Genomic DNA, 12,075 nt, shown 5'->3' with positions numbered 1-12,075 from the left:
AACAGGATCTCTGACATCCGTACAAAGCATGGACAAGAAAAGGTCGTGCAGGTGAAGAGAGGACCTCTGGCTCTGTCATGGGGACCTGAAGAGTACCATTAGTTATACATACTTGAAAATGCTAAATGATTTATTTGTCCTAGACTTTTAGTGTTTGAAAGGATTCTTGAGATGTAGTTCAATAACCTTTCAGAAACAAGAACCATGAGATCAATAAGATCTAAAGAGGTCTAAGCCAAAGAGGGGAAAAATCAGAGGAAAAACTACAGAAATAAATAAAGGTAAGATTAATTTGTATATTCTTCCATTTGGGGACAGTAGCAATATGACCAACTAAGTCTTGTATGGACTTTTTTTTTTTTTTGAGAGAGAGAGATTTTTTTGCTAGGGGCTGGCAGATGGTGTGGTGGTTAAGAGTGCTGGACTCCCACATGGCCAACTGTGGTTCAAGTCCCGGACCTGGTGACTTTCTTTCTCAATTTCCCTCTCTCCCTCTTCTTCTCTGCCACTCTCTGGGCAAATTAAAAAATAAATAAAGTTAAATAAATAATTCTTTTTTTTTCTTTTCTTTTTGGAGAGGTTTTTGCTATAGGGCGCATATGCTCACCAGAAAGACAGAGACAGACAGAAAGTGAAAAATCACCCCCCAGGGGGGATGGCCACGCTGCAATCCCTTCTCCTCCATTCTCTTCTTGGGATCTTGGACACACATGTACACGCACCTGGCATGTTTAAGCCACTGGGTCTGGGACTCTAACTGCAGTCAACTACATGGTAAGTTCAGCGACATAGCCATTATGCTAACTGCTGGTCCCAATAAAATAATTCCTTAAAAAAACAACAAGAGATTTTTGCTACAGGGCACATGCACTCGCCAAAGAGAGAGAGAAAGAGAGAGAAATCAACCCCCAGGGAGGATGGCCACGTCACAATGCCTTCTCCTCCATTCTCCTCTCAGGATTCTGGGCATCCACACACACATATGCATGAGTTTCGAGTTGCTGGGTCCAGGACTTGAGTCGTGGTCGGTCATGTGGGAGTCCAATACCTTAACCTCTATGCCACCTTCTGACTCCACTGTATGGAACTTCTAAGTCATTTGAAACATGATTACACTGTAATATGAGAATAGATACAACAGTGTATTACAGGGGTTCCCTATACTGGGGTTCTTTCAACAGGACTCTGCACTGAACTATGATGACAATGACAAACACACATCTCTTTTATATTATCATTTAACCCTCTGAACCTAAGAAAGGGTACAACCCCTGGACCACTTAGGGAAGTCCAAGGAATGGTTCTGATTTCTGCTCCCTTAGCTAGTCACTTGCCCTCCACATAAAGTATAAGCCACAACACTTTCCACAGCTTCTGTATACTTTACCAGGGCTTCTTACCACAACCAAAAGGTCACTAATGTTTCAACTCAGTTTTGCAACACTAATGGTGAACAAATACCTCTTAAGACAACTAGAGACTACTACTTTGTATCTTTTTTTTTTTTTTTTTAAGAGAGATTTTTGCTATAGGGAGAATGCACTCACAGGAGACAGCAAGAGAGAAAGTGAGAAATCACCCCCCCCCAGGGGGGATGGTCATACTGCAATCCCTTCTCCTCCATTTTCCTCTTGGGATTTGGGGCATGCATGCACACGAACCCAGCATGAGTTTTAAGCCACTGGGTCTAGGACTTGAACTGTGGTTGACTATGTGGGAGTCCAATGACATTAACCATTATGCCATCTGCTGGTCCCTTTGTATCTTTTTTGACTGTCTACAGTGTGAATACAGTTTGGTCCAAAATTATCCTCAGTAAAGAGGAAATTACTCCAACTGCTGTAAATCTAAGAGTAAGAGTCCAACCTTTTAATTAATTTATTTCTTTAAAAGAATTATTTTATTTAACTTTATTGGGAGTCCAATGACATTAACCATTATGCCATCTGCTGGTCCCTTTGTATCTTTTTTGACTGTCTACAGTGTGAATACAGTTTGGTCCAAAATTATCCTCAGTAAAGAGGAAATTACTCCAACTGCTGTAAATCTAAGAGTAAGAGTCCAACCTTTTAATTAATTTATTTCTTTAAAAGAATTATTTTATTTAACTTTATTTGTTATCATTTTCATCATTATTGTTATCATTATTTTCCAGTTTTTGATCAGAGAGAGAAAGAGGGAAAGTGAGAAAGCAGGTCACCAGGTCCAGGACTTGAACCATGGTCAGCCATGTGGGAGTCCAGCCACCATGCCACCTGTAGGCCCCCCAACCTTTTAATTTATTTACATGGAATCAAGGCATCGTACTTCTAAAGGTCCAGAGATAGACGATTCTAATGTATGTCTACATTTAAGGCTCTCATTACACACATTGAATCAAATTGCATATTCAACGTCTTTCTATGATGAAATCTCTCTCTTCTGTGAATTTCTCAAGTAGAATGGCATCTGATTTGTTATAATGGCTATGATACTCAGGACATTATTAGACACATCTTTTACATTCGTAAATTCATTCTTATGTGCTTTCATATTTGAAAGTTTTCCTTACTAACTGCTTGCACATTTAAAGCTAATTCTGTTATCTTTTTTAAAAAATAATTATTTTAATTTTATTGATCATTACTTTTTTTTTTTTTAGTTTGACCAGAGAGTGTCAAAAGGGAAAGTGAGAAAGCAAGCAGCCAGGTCGGGGACTCGGACCATCCTGGTCAGCCACGTGGGACTCGAGTCCAGTGCCCCAAATACCATGCCACCTGCCGACCCCTGATTCTGTTATTTTTATTGTTGCCATTTTAAACTACAGCTCTATGCCTTTTTACTTGTGCTTACTTTTACTATACTTACCTATAGAAAAGTAGAGACGACAGTAGAATAAACTCCCATGGACCTACTTAGCTAACAATTAGCAACATATGACCCATCTTACCCATCTTACACGTACATCCTCCCACTCCTAGGACTCGGATTAGTTTAAACCCATCAGTATGTATTGTCTGAGAGTAAGGGCTTTATGTGCAAAAAAAAAAAAAAAAAAAAAGAATCACAACATTACATCTACAATTTTACAAAAATTCTTTACCATCATCTTATATACATTCAGTATTCAAATTTCCTTAGTTATTGCATAAATGTTTTTACAGTTAGTTTGCTAAAGATACAAAAAAAATCCACTCATACATTTGATTAACATGTTTTTTTTTTTCCTTCTGTTTTCTTTTTCTTTCTTTTTTTTTTTTTTGGCTATAAGATGTGTGCACTCACAGGAGAGAGATAGAAGGAGAGAAAGTGAGAAAACACCCCAGGAAAGAAGACCACGCTGCAGACCCTTCTCCTCCATTCTCCTCTCAGGATTTTGGGCACACACACCCACATGCCCGATGTTTTTAAAGCCACTGGGTCCAGGACTCAAATTGCACAGTTAGTCCTTATGGGATCCAGTTCCCTTAACCACCACGCCATTTAGCTAGCCCTGATTAACATTTCTTTTACATTTCTTTTCAACTATAATAATTCTCCCGTTTTTCTTATTATCTATTTGTCAAATAAACAAGGTCACTGTCCTGTACGATGCTTCTCAAACTTTAAGATACAAGCAAATTACCTGAGGGTCTTGTTAAAATGCAGACTGATTCAGTTGGCCAAAGGCTGAGAATCTACATTTCTGTCAAGGGCTCAGGAGACACCAAAGCTGCTGGTTTGCAAACACACTTTGAGAGTCACGAGGCTGTCCAATTCCCCATATTCTGCATTGGACTAACTGCACCCCTGAGATGTGGTTTAACATAATTCTCATATTCACTGCAGTGCAAGAATATTTAAGGAGATGGGGCCAGGTGGTGACACAGCAGGACAACACAGCGCTCTGCTCTGCAAGGCAGACCCACACCGGAAGGTTACTGGTGCACATCACAGACCGCCCAGAGCACGCAGGGCACATGTGTACCCATGAGCTGGCTGGTTGAAGACGTGGGCAGATCCCAGCATCGGGACCCTACTGGGCATGCTGTCTTTCTCTCTCACTCAGTAATAAACGTTATCCCCAAAAGAGGGGCCAGATGGTGGTGCAGTGGTAAAGAGCAATACACCATGAGGCAGTCTCACATGGGAGGGTGTCCAGTTCAAGTCCGGAAACCTTGCTGAGTTTTCCTGGCACACACTTGCCAATGATCCAGGGCTAGCTGAGAGCTCAGGCTGGATGGCAGCACCAGGACCCTGCTGCTGGTGTGCTATGTCTGTCACTTACGGAAGAAATAAACTTAAAAAACTAAGTACAGAGACCAGCAGTTAGTGTAATGGCTATGTCGCTGGACTCCCATGTAGTCGACCATGGTTCGCGTCCCGGACCTGGTGGCTTAAAACTCACACCAGGCACGTGTGCGTGCGTGCCCAAGATCCTGAGAGGAGAACGGAGGAGAGGGTACTGTTGCGTGACCATCCCCCCTGGGGGGTGATTTCTCACTTTCTGTCTCTCTGTCTCTGTCTGTCTGTCTCTGTCTGTCTGGCGAGCGCACATGCCCTATAGAAAAAAACCTCTTCAAAAAAAAAATTCCTTAAAACTAAGTACATATTTCTTTTAAGAGAGATTTTTGCTATAGGGCATGTGCGCTCAACAGAGAGATAGACAGAAAGCGAGGAATCACCCCGTAGAGGAGTATAGCCACACTGCAATCCCTTCTCCTCTACTCTCCTTCAGGATGTTGGGCATGCACCCACATATGCCAGGTATGAGTTTTAAGTCACTGGGTCTGGGACTTAAATTGCAGCTGACTTCATGGTCATCCAGCACATAACCCCATCTGCTGGTCCCAATAATGACTTTGATAACCAAATTCATTTTATCTGTCCACACTGTAAGAGAAAGGGAAGGGCCAGCAGGTGGCGAAGTGGTTGGGGCAATGGACTCCCACATGCCCAACCATGGTTAGAGTATCTGACCTGGTGGCTTGTTTTCTCACTTTCCTCCGCTCTCTGTCTCTCTCTGGTGAGCTCACAAGCTCTGTAGCAAAACTAAAAAATAATAGTAATGGTAAATAAAATGAAATAAATAGGGGCCAGCAGCGACATAGCGGGTAAGTCACTGGACTCACACATAGTAGACAGCAGTTAGAGTCCCAGACCTGGTGGCTTGAAACTCACGCTGGGCATGTGTGCGTGCCCAAGATCCCAGAAGGAGAATGGAGAAGGGACTGCAGTGTGTCCATTTCCCCCAGGGGATCATTTCTCACTCTCCCTTACTGTCTCTTTCTTTAGCAAGCATATGTGCCGTAAGGCAAAAAAAACTCAAAAAAATAAATAGGGGCCAGCAGATGGTGTGGCAGTTATGTCGCTGGACACCTGCATAGCCAACCACAGTTCAAGTCCCCGACCCAGTGGCTTCAAACTCATACCGGGTGTGGGTGCATGTGTGCCCAAGATCCCAGGAGGAGAGTGGAGGAGTGAGATTGTGGAGTGGCCATCGCTCCTAAGGGGTAATTTCTCACTTTCTGTCTCTCTCGTGAGCGCATGAGCCCTATAGCAAAAAAGAAAATCTCCAAAAAATAAAGAAGTAATTCTAAGAAAAATTAAAGGGAAGGGGAAAATATCCAAATCGCCTTGTGTCAACTGCTGAGTCACTGAAGCACATGCTAAGTTGACAGAAAGCAGGTCTTCCCTGTATGAAAACTGCTGAGCAGAAGGGATCACACCTTCGCTCTAAGAAACAACAGCAGGAGTCCAGGAGGCGTGGTCAAGATGGCTGGGCTCCATTCCAATCCAGGATTTGCCACTAATTAAAGATGAAGAATCTTTCTATGTAAAGTTTACCAAACTTGTCTGATCATGAAAATGAACTGGAGGAATCGGTAAACATACAAAAACCCAGATGACCTTCAGGTCCTCACACCTACTACAGTGGGATCTTACAAGGTGGGCCCTGGGAAACAATTTGGAAAACTCACCCTAAAAAGAGAATGTATCAGCTAGAATTGCTTGGTGGCATACACCTTGAAAAACTTCAAGCTCTGCTGACTCTAAGCTTCCTGTTTTATTATATTTTTTAAAGAATTTGTATTAATTTTATTTATTTATTCATTTTATTTTAATTTGACCAGTGACAGATACAGAAAGTGAGAAAGCAAGCCACCAGGTCCAGGACTTGAACTGTGGTCAGCCATGTGGGAGTGTCCAGTGCCCTAGCCACCACATCACTTGCCAGTCCCTCTAAGCTTCCTGTTTTGATCAAGAATCTTCCAGTATATAAACTGGCATCATTACAAATGTACTGACCCAAGCAGAAAAACATCCTTAATAATGACATGGCATTTGGGCCTACAAATCCATCTCCTCTAAGTTAGTTTATCATAAGCCAGTTCCCCCTGTACTCAGAGAAGCTATTAAATTCATTTTCTTCTCTTACAGAGCAGAGAGACAGTCCTGGACCCTGGTTTACTCTTCGTGAAGGAAATGGCTCTCCAGTGAGGCCTAAGCATTTCTCTTCAAAACTCTTTAAGTGGATTCAACTACCATTTTGTTCCTTTTCACCTTGCCAAACTTCTTACAAAAAGGGGTTTTATTAGCTCTAGTTCCTCATTACTCAAATCTTCATCCACTTCATATGGCCCAATTTCATTGAGTCATTCAATCAATACTGAGCATTCCAGGCACTGTGCTAGGAGCCAGAGAGCCATGACCAAATGGATCATCGAATTCTTCCTTCAAAATGTCCTTTCCTTTGCAATTTCTCTACTACAGTCCCTCTCAGCTCCTTTCTACCCCATTCCTGATTCCCTGGAAATTTACGGTAGTGTCTTGTTCCTGTTTAACTGATCCTTCCATGTTATTTACTCTAAACTACAGCTGTGATGATGCTCCTCTTCTCATCTTTCCTCTTGGCTAGTGCGTTAAATCCAAACTGCCTATCTGAATATCCAGGGCCCTTTCAAGATAAATTCCAAGCTGTCCTCCTGACCTATTATTAGACAGCAATTACCTCTTAACAACCAAACTCTCGGGGACCAGCAGTTGGTATAATGGCTATGTCGCTGGACTCCCATGTAGCCGATCGCGGCTCGAGTTCTGGACTTGGTGGCTTAAACTCACACCGGGCACGCGTACATGTGTGCCCAAGACCTTGAGAGAATGGAGGAGAAGGGACTGCGGTGTAGCTATCCCCTCTGGGGGGGTGATTTCTCACTTTCTCTCTGTCTCTCTCTGTCTCTCTGGTGAGCACACATGCCGTATAGCAAAAACCTCTCCAAAAAAAAAAAAAATCTCTCCACTGCAACTTTCTGCCTCTTCCTGCCTGCATCCTTCTCACCATAATATGGTGCAGCAGTAAAACATGAGGCTCTGTGAGAAATCTCGTGAGAGGGTTCCTGGTTCAAGGCAGGTGACCTCCCAAAGTACACCATGCACACACCTGCTCGTGATCCGGGGGCTGAAGACTAGGGGGTAGATTGTGACGTCAATACCTATTAGGGGTTGCTGTTTCTCTCTTTCTCTTGTTCATGGAAGAAAAAAAGATCCAGTTTAAATTTCTCAACATTAGACCAGCAGGTGGCATAGTGGTTAAGGTCCTGGATCCACAAGGCCAATACAACAGTTAAGAGTCCCTGAACCAGAACTTGAAAATCCTACCATGTGTATGTGTATGTGTGTCTAAAATACTGAGAAGACAATGAGGAGACAAGATCGCATCCCCTTAGGCATGATTTCTCTCCCTCTCTCTGCAAGCCCATGCACCCTATAGCAAAAACAAAAAACAAAACAAACAGAAAATCCTCAACATCTAAAATGGTTATTTCATCCTATCTTGCTTCTGAAAAATTTTCCCCTTATATGGATTTTTTTTTTTAAACTGAGGTAAAATAAGCAGTCTTCAAAAAGTTCATGATGATGCCTGTTATCAGCCCAGACTTGCAGCCTAGAGGTTAAGGGGGCTGGGATCTCACATGGCCAACAGAGGACTGAATCCCAGTCCTGGTGACTTGAAAAACACACCAGGATGTGTGTGTCCAAAATCCTGATAGGATGGAGAAATGGAGAAGGGATTATGCCTGACTATGCCCCAATGAGGGATGCTTTCTGCCTCTGTCCGTCTTTGGGTGCATGCACTCTGGGAATTTAAGACAAAGAAAGAAAATGCACATTGTGAAAAATAACACATGAATTTAAAGGCTTTTTTTTTTTTTGTACCAAAATAAACTTGTACTTTAATTTCATTTTTCCATGAACCTTTTGAGATCCCTTCAGAAATATTGCTATACTCTTTAATTCTGAAAGAAATACAGCTAATGCCTTTTTTAGGGAAAAAGGAACTTTTCCCCAAAGGAAAGGCATTTCAGTTGTGTTTTTGTTGACTTCTCTAGCTACACTGACAGCAGATTCTATAACCCCCACTGTCCAGCACAATGCTTTGCATACTTAATGGCTCCACAATTAACATTAAGCTGTCACTATTTGTTTATTTATGGATTATGGTTCGATGAAGAAATTTATCTGCAAAAGTACAATTCAGTCAGCTTACTTATTGTTTTTTTTTTTTTTCTCTCCTGAACTTTCTGAAATATAAGTTGGGATCTAGCTGCACAGAGGAATCATCAGGAAACTTAAAAAAAAAAAAAAAAAAAAAGCCCAAAGGCCAGTATGGTAGTTAAGAGACTAGAATCCCACATGCCTGATGGTTTGAGTTTCAGACCCAGTGGCTTGAAACTCACGCCAGATGCGTGTGCATGCATGCCCAAAATCCCAAGAGTGGAGAAGGGATTATGGTGTGGTCATCCCCCTCTGGGGGGTGATTTCTCACTTTCCCTTTCTTTGTATTCTCTGGTGAGCACACATGCCCTATTGCAAAAACCTAAAAACAAATAAATGAATAAAAAAGGAAGCTCAGGCTTCATCCCAGAACAATAAAATCAGAATCTCTACAGGAAGAATTTAGTCATCCCCAGGAGATGAAAATGTGAAATCTAAATTTAGAACCACTGTGATTAAACCTATTTTACAGAAAAGTGAGGCCCAAACAGGTTAGCCCATTAGTTAAGGGCACACAATGAATTCCTAACAAAGCAAAACAAGATGAAGGCATCGAAAACCTTTCCATTATCCCGTCATCTCCTGTAGCTGCCTGAAGCACATGTCTTGGCTAGTTGAATACCATCTGAATCCCAGGGATGTCTTTAGCGGATGAAGTAAATGAGTCAGTGCAAAATAGACTAAGCATAAAGAAGCAAAGTCAGCAGCACTGCCCCGCTATGTCTGTGTAAATAGGCAAAGTCAGCAGCACTGCCCCGCTATGTCTGATTGCCTCCAGAAAACTCCTCTTCAGAACTGTTCTCTGAGAGGTTTGAAAATGGCTGTAGTTCAAGCGCCCAAGAGCTGAGATGAGAAAGCCAGTTCTATCAGCAACAAAAACGAACTCCTGGCAGAGGCTGAGCTCATCGCTGAGATTCCTCCTAGGGGTAACACTTTACAAACTGCCACTGAGAGGTAAATGTGTGGTCCTGCAGGCTGCACCCAGTTCCTGACACGTTAGCTCAGTGAACAACTGACTAGAAAGAACCAGGCATGGAAGCTGACGGAGACTGGGAAAGGCAGGTCACAGGAACTTTCCTGATGCATGGCCCCTGCACTGCCCGTCAGAAGCCTGACAGCCACCCTGCCCCTCCTGTCACCGCATAGTAGCCATCAGCTGTGCTCTCTCCCTATGGATCCCTTCCTTCTCTCGGCTTTAGTTCAGACCCTCATGTCTCTCCCTGGACCTCTAAAATAGAACAAATGCACCTCCTTCAGTCAGACGACCTCTTTCAATCCACTCTCTGCTCATCTTTGTAGAATACATTTTAAGTTTTTTTATTTATTCCATGAGCAAGAGAAGGACATAGACAACATCCCCAGCAGGGTCTTCATGCTGTAGTTCACCACTGCCCTCAGCTAGCCCCGATCATGGGTACGCACACGCCTGGTGTGCTCAGGGAGGTCTCCAGATGCCAACCAGAACTCTCCACATGGTCCAGCCTGGCAGAATGTAACTTTCACTGCCATCAGGCCCCTATTGGGTGAATTACTGCTGAGCTCATGGCCTGGTGTAAATAGCAATCCATTTTACCTCTAGCGGGTCCCCTCTGCATAGAGGAAAACACTCCCAACTACAGAGGCACTGTATTTCTTGTTGAGAATGCCCTTCCTAGTTGAACTTTTTTTTTTTCTTTTTGGAGAGGTTTTTTTGCCATAGGGTGCGTGCGCTCGCCAGACAGACAGAGACAGACAGAGAGACAGAAAGCGAGAAATCACCCCCCCAGGGGGGATGGCCACGCTGCAGTCCCTTCTCCTCCATGCTCCTCTTGGGATCTTGGGCACGCCCGCACACGCGCCCGGCGTCAGTTTTAAGCCGGCGTCAGTTTTAAGCCACCGGGTCCGGGATGCGAACCGCGGTCAACTACATGGGAGTCCAGCGACATAGCCATTATGCTAACTGCTGGTCCCCCTAGTTGAACTTTTAAGGCCAGCTCAAAGGCCACTCAACAATCCCTTCGATCCTCATTCTTTATTGCACTTGGTTTTTACTTCCTGAGGTACAGATCTCACGTTGCCTAATACTCAAGGGCATTCTGAACAAGAAATACAGTGCAGTAGTTGTACAGACATTCGCCTCCCTGAAGATCTTGAAGATCCAGATTATTACTTTTTTCTACAGTTTGGTTTTTCACACATCACCTAGCTCAGGCACTTGTGCATAAAGCTAACTTTCAATTGAGTTGCTTGAGTAACTTCTACCTAGATTAGCCAAATAGTCATCAAGGCCGCATCCCCATCACAGACTCTAGGAGTATAGTGGAGCTCCTTCTATGAAGGCTTATTAGAAGTTGCCACAATAAAGGTTTTCCTAATTATCTTCTATAATGCTGTCTCATGGGTCTCCAGCATTTCTCCTGACTAAGTAGGGAGGTTAGTCAAGTACTCAGGGGAATTTCTGATGCCTATACAGGGCTTCAATAGGTGGAGAGTCAGGAGAGGGCCCCGAAGTTAATAGTGGGGGTAGTGTATGCGGCTGGCTGGCCACACCCAGGCATCATCACTTTTTCTATAGCCATGAGACGCTCCTCCGTTCCTTAGTTTGAGCCTCTCCACCAACTTTCTTTGCTCTCTTCCAAGAGCAGAAAAACTAACCATAAAAAAAAAAGGCGTTGGGAAGTATACAGATAATTTCTTTGAAAATAAGGCAAACCATATTAGCCCCCTCCCCCACGATACAGGGTAAAAGGCCAACAGTTAGGAAAAGCAGAATCTTAATAGTGTGCCCTTAGCTGCGAACTGCGGCGATGATTAATGCCTGAACAAACCGTAGTCTCCGGATTTGGAAAAGCTGCCATCGGCAAGAGCACGAATTCCCTACTAACTGCAAACAGTCCCGAAGTGGAGACTGGGAAAGCCTGGAAAGGATGATTTTAAGATTTTGAAGGGAGCAGACGAGCAGGCTAGTTCCCAACACCGCTCAACCCAGGGGCGCTTTAATGAATCTCCACCCTCGAATTCTCCCCAGCTTGTTCGTGTGCCTCTCAACTCCCTTTACCCTCTCCCCGCACCCCTGCTCCGAGTCCTCGATTGTTTCCTGTTACCTGCTCACTAAGTCTCCAGGCTAGAGCAAAACTGAAGCTGAAGCGCCGGCCGGCAGAGAAAGGGTGCGGGCAGAGGGAGCCGGCGCTCAGAAGCCGCGAGTTCCACACCGCGAGCAGCGCGCACCGCCCTCCACGAGGTCCCAGCGCCGCGCTCGGATCCCAACCAGTGAGCCCCGCCCACTCCCTAGCTAGGCCCCACCCCCTGGGCCAAGAGCTTTTTAGCCCTTGGCAGGCGCCGTAGCCGTCATCCAACCGGATCGGCCTGACTCTGCGCCGGCTGCGAGTGCGCATCGCGGCGAGCCGCGGGGTCCACTTCTCGCCCGGGCCTTTGCAGTCAGACTCCCGGAGTGGGAGAGCGTGTCTTCTGGGTCTCCCGTCTGCCGCAGTCCTTGCGTTAACCCTCTCCGGTGCTGTTGCTGCGACAGCTCCAGCGCCCCGTGCGGACAGCGCCGCCCCTGGGCCCTGCGGACCCGGTGGG

General features: G+C 44.5%; 1 protein-coding gene across 1 annotated transcript in view; it reads right to left on the bottom strand.

Annotated features, from left to right (window-relative positions):
* Positions 1 to 11,790, bottom strand: part of POLR3G (RNA polymerase III subunit G) — a 42,216-nt gene extending 30,426 nt beyond the window's left edge. Inside the window, exon 1 of the mRNA XM_006156541.3 lies at positions 11,598 to 11,790. The gene's annotated coding sequence lies outside the window, so the exon portion shown is untranslated. The remainder of the gene's footprint in view (positions 1 to 11,597) is intronic.
* Between the last annotated feature and the right edge of the window lie 285 nt (positions 11,791 to 12,075).

This window comes from Tupaia chinensis, unplaced genomic scaffold (assembly GCF_000334495.1).
Source record: "Tupaia chinensis unplaced genomic scaffold, TupChi_1.0 Scaffold000498_1, whole genome shotgun sequence".
Classification (NCBI taxonomy): Eukaryota; Metazoa; Chordata; class Mammalia; order Scandentia; family Tupaiidae; genus Tupaia; species Tupaia belangeri.
Note: the sequence above shows the minus strand (reverse complement) of the source record. Positions and strands in the feature narration are given on the sequence as shown.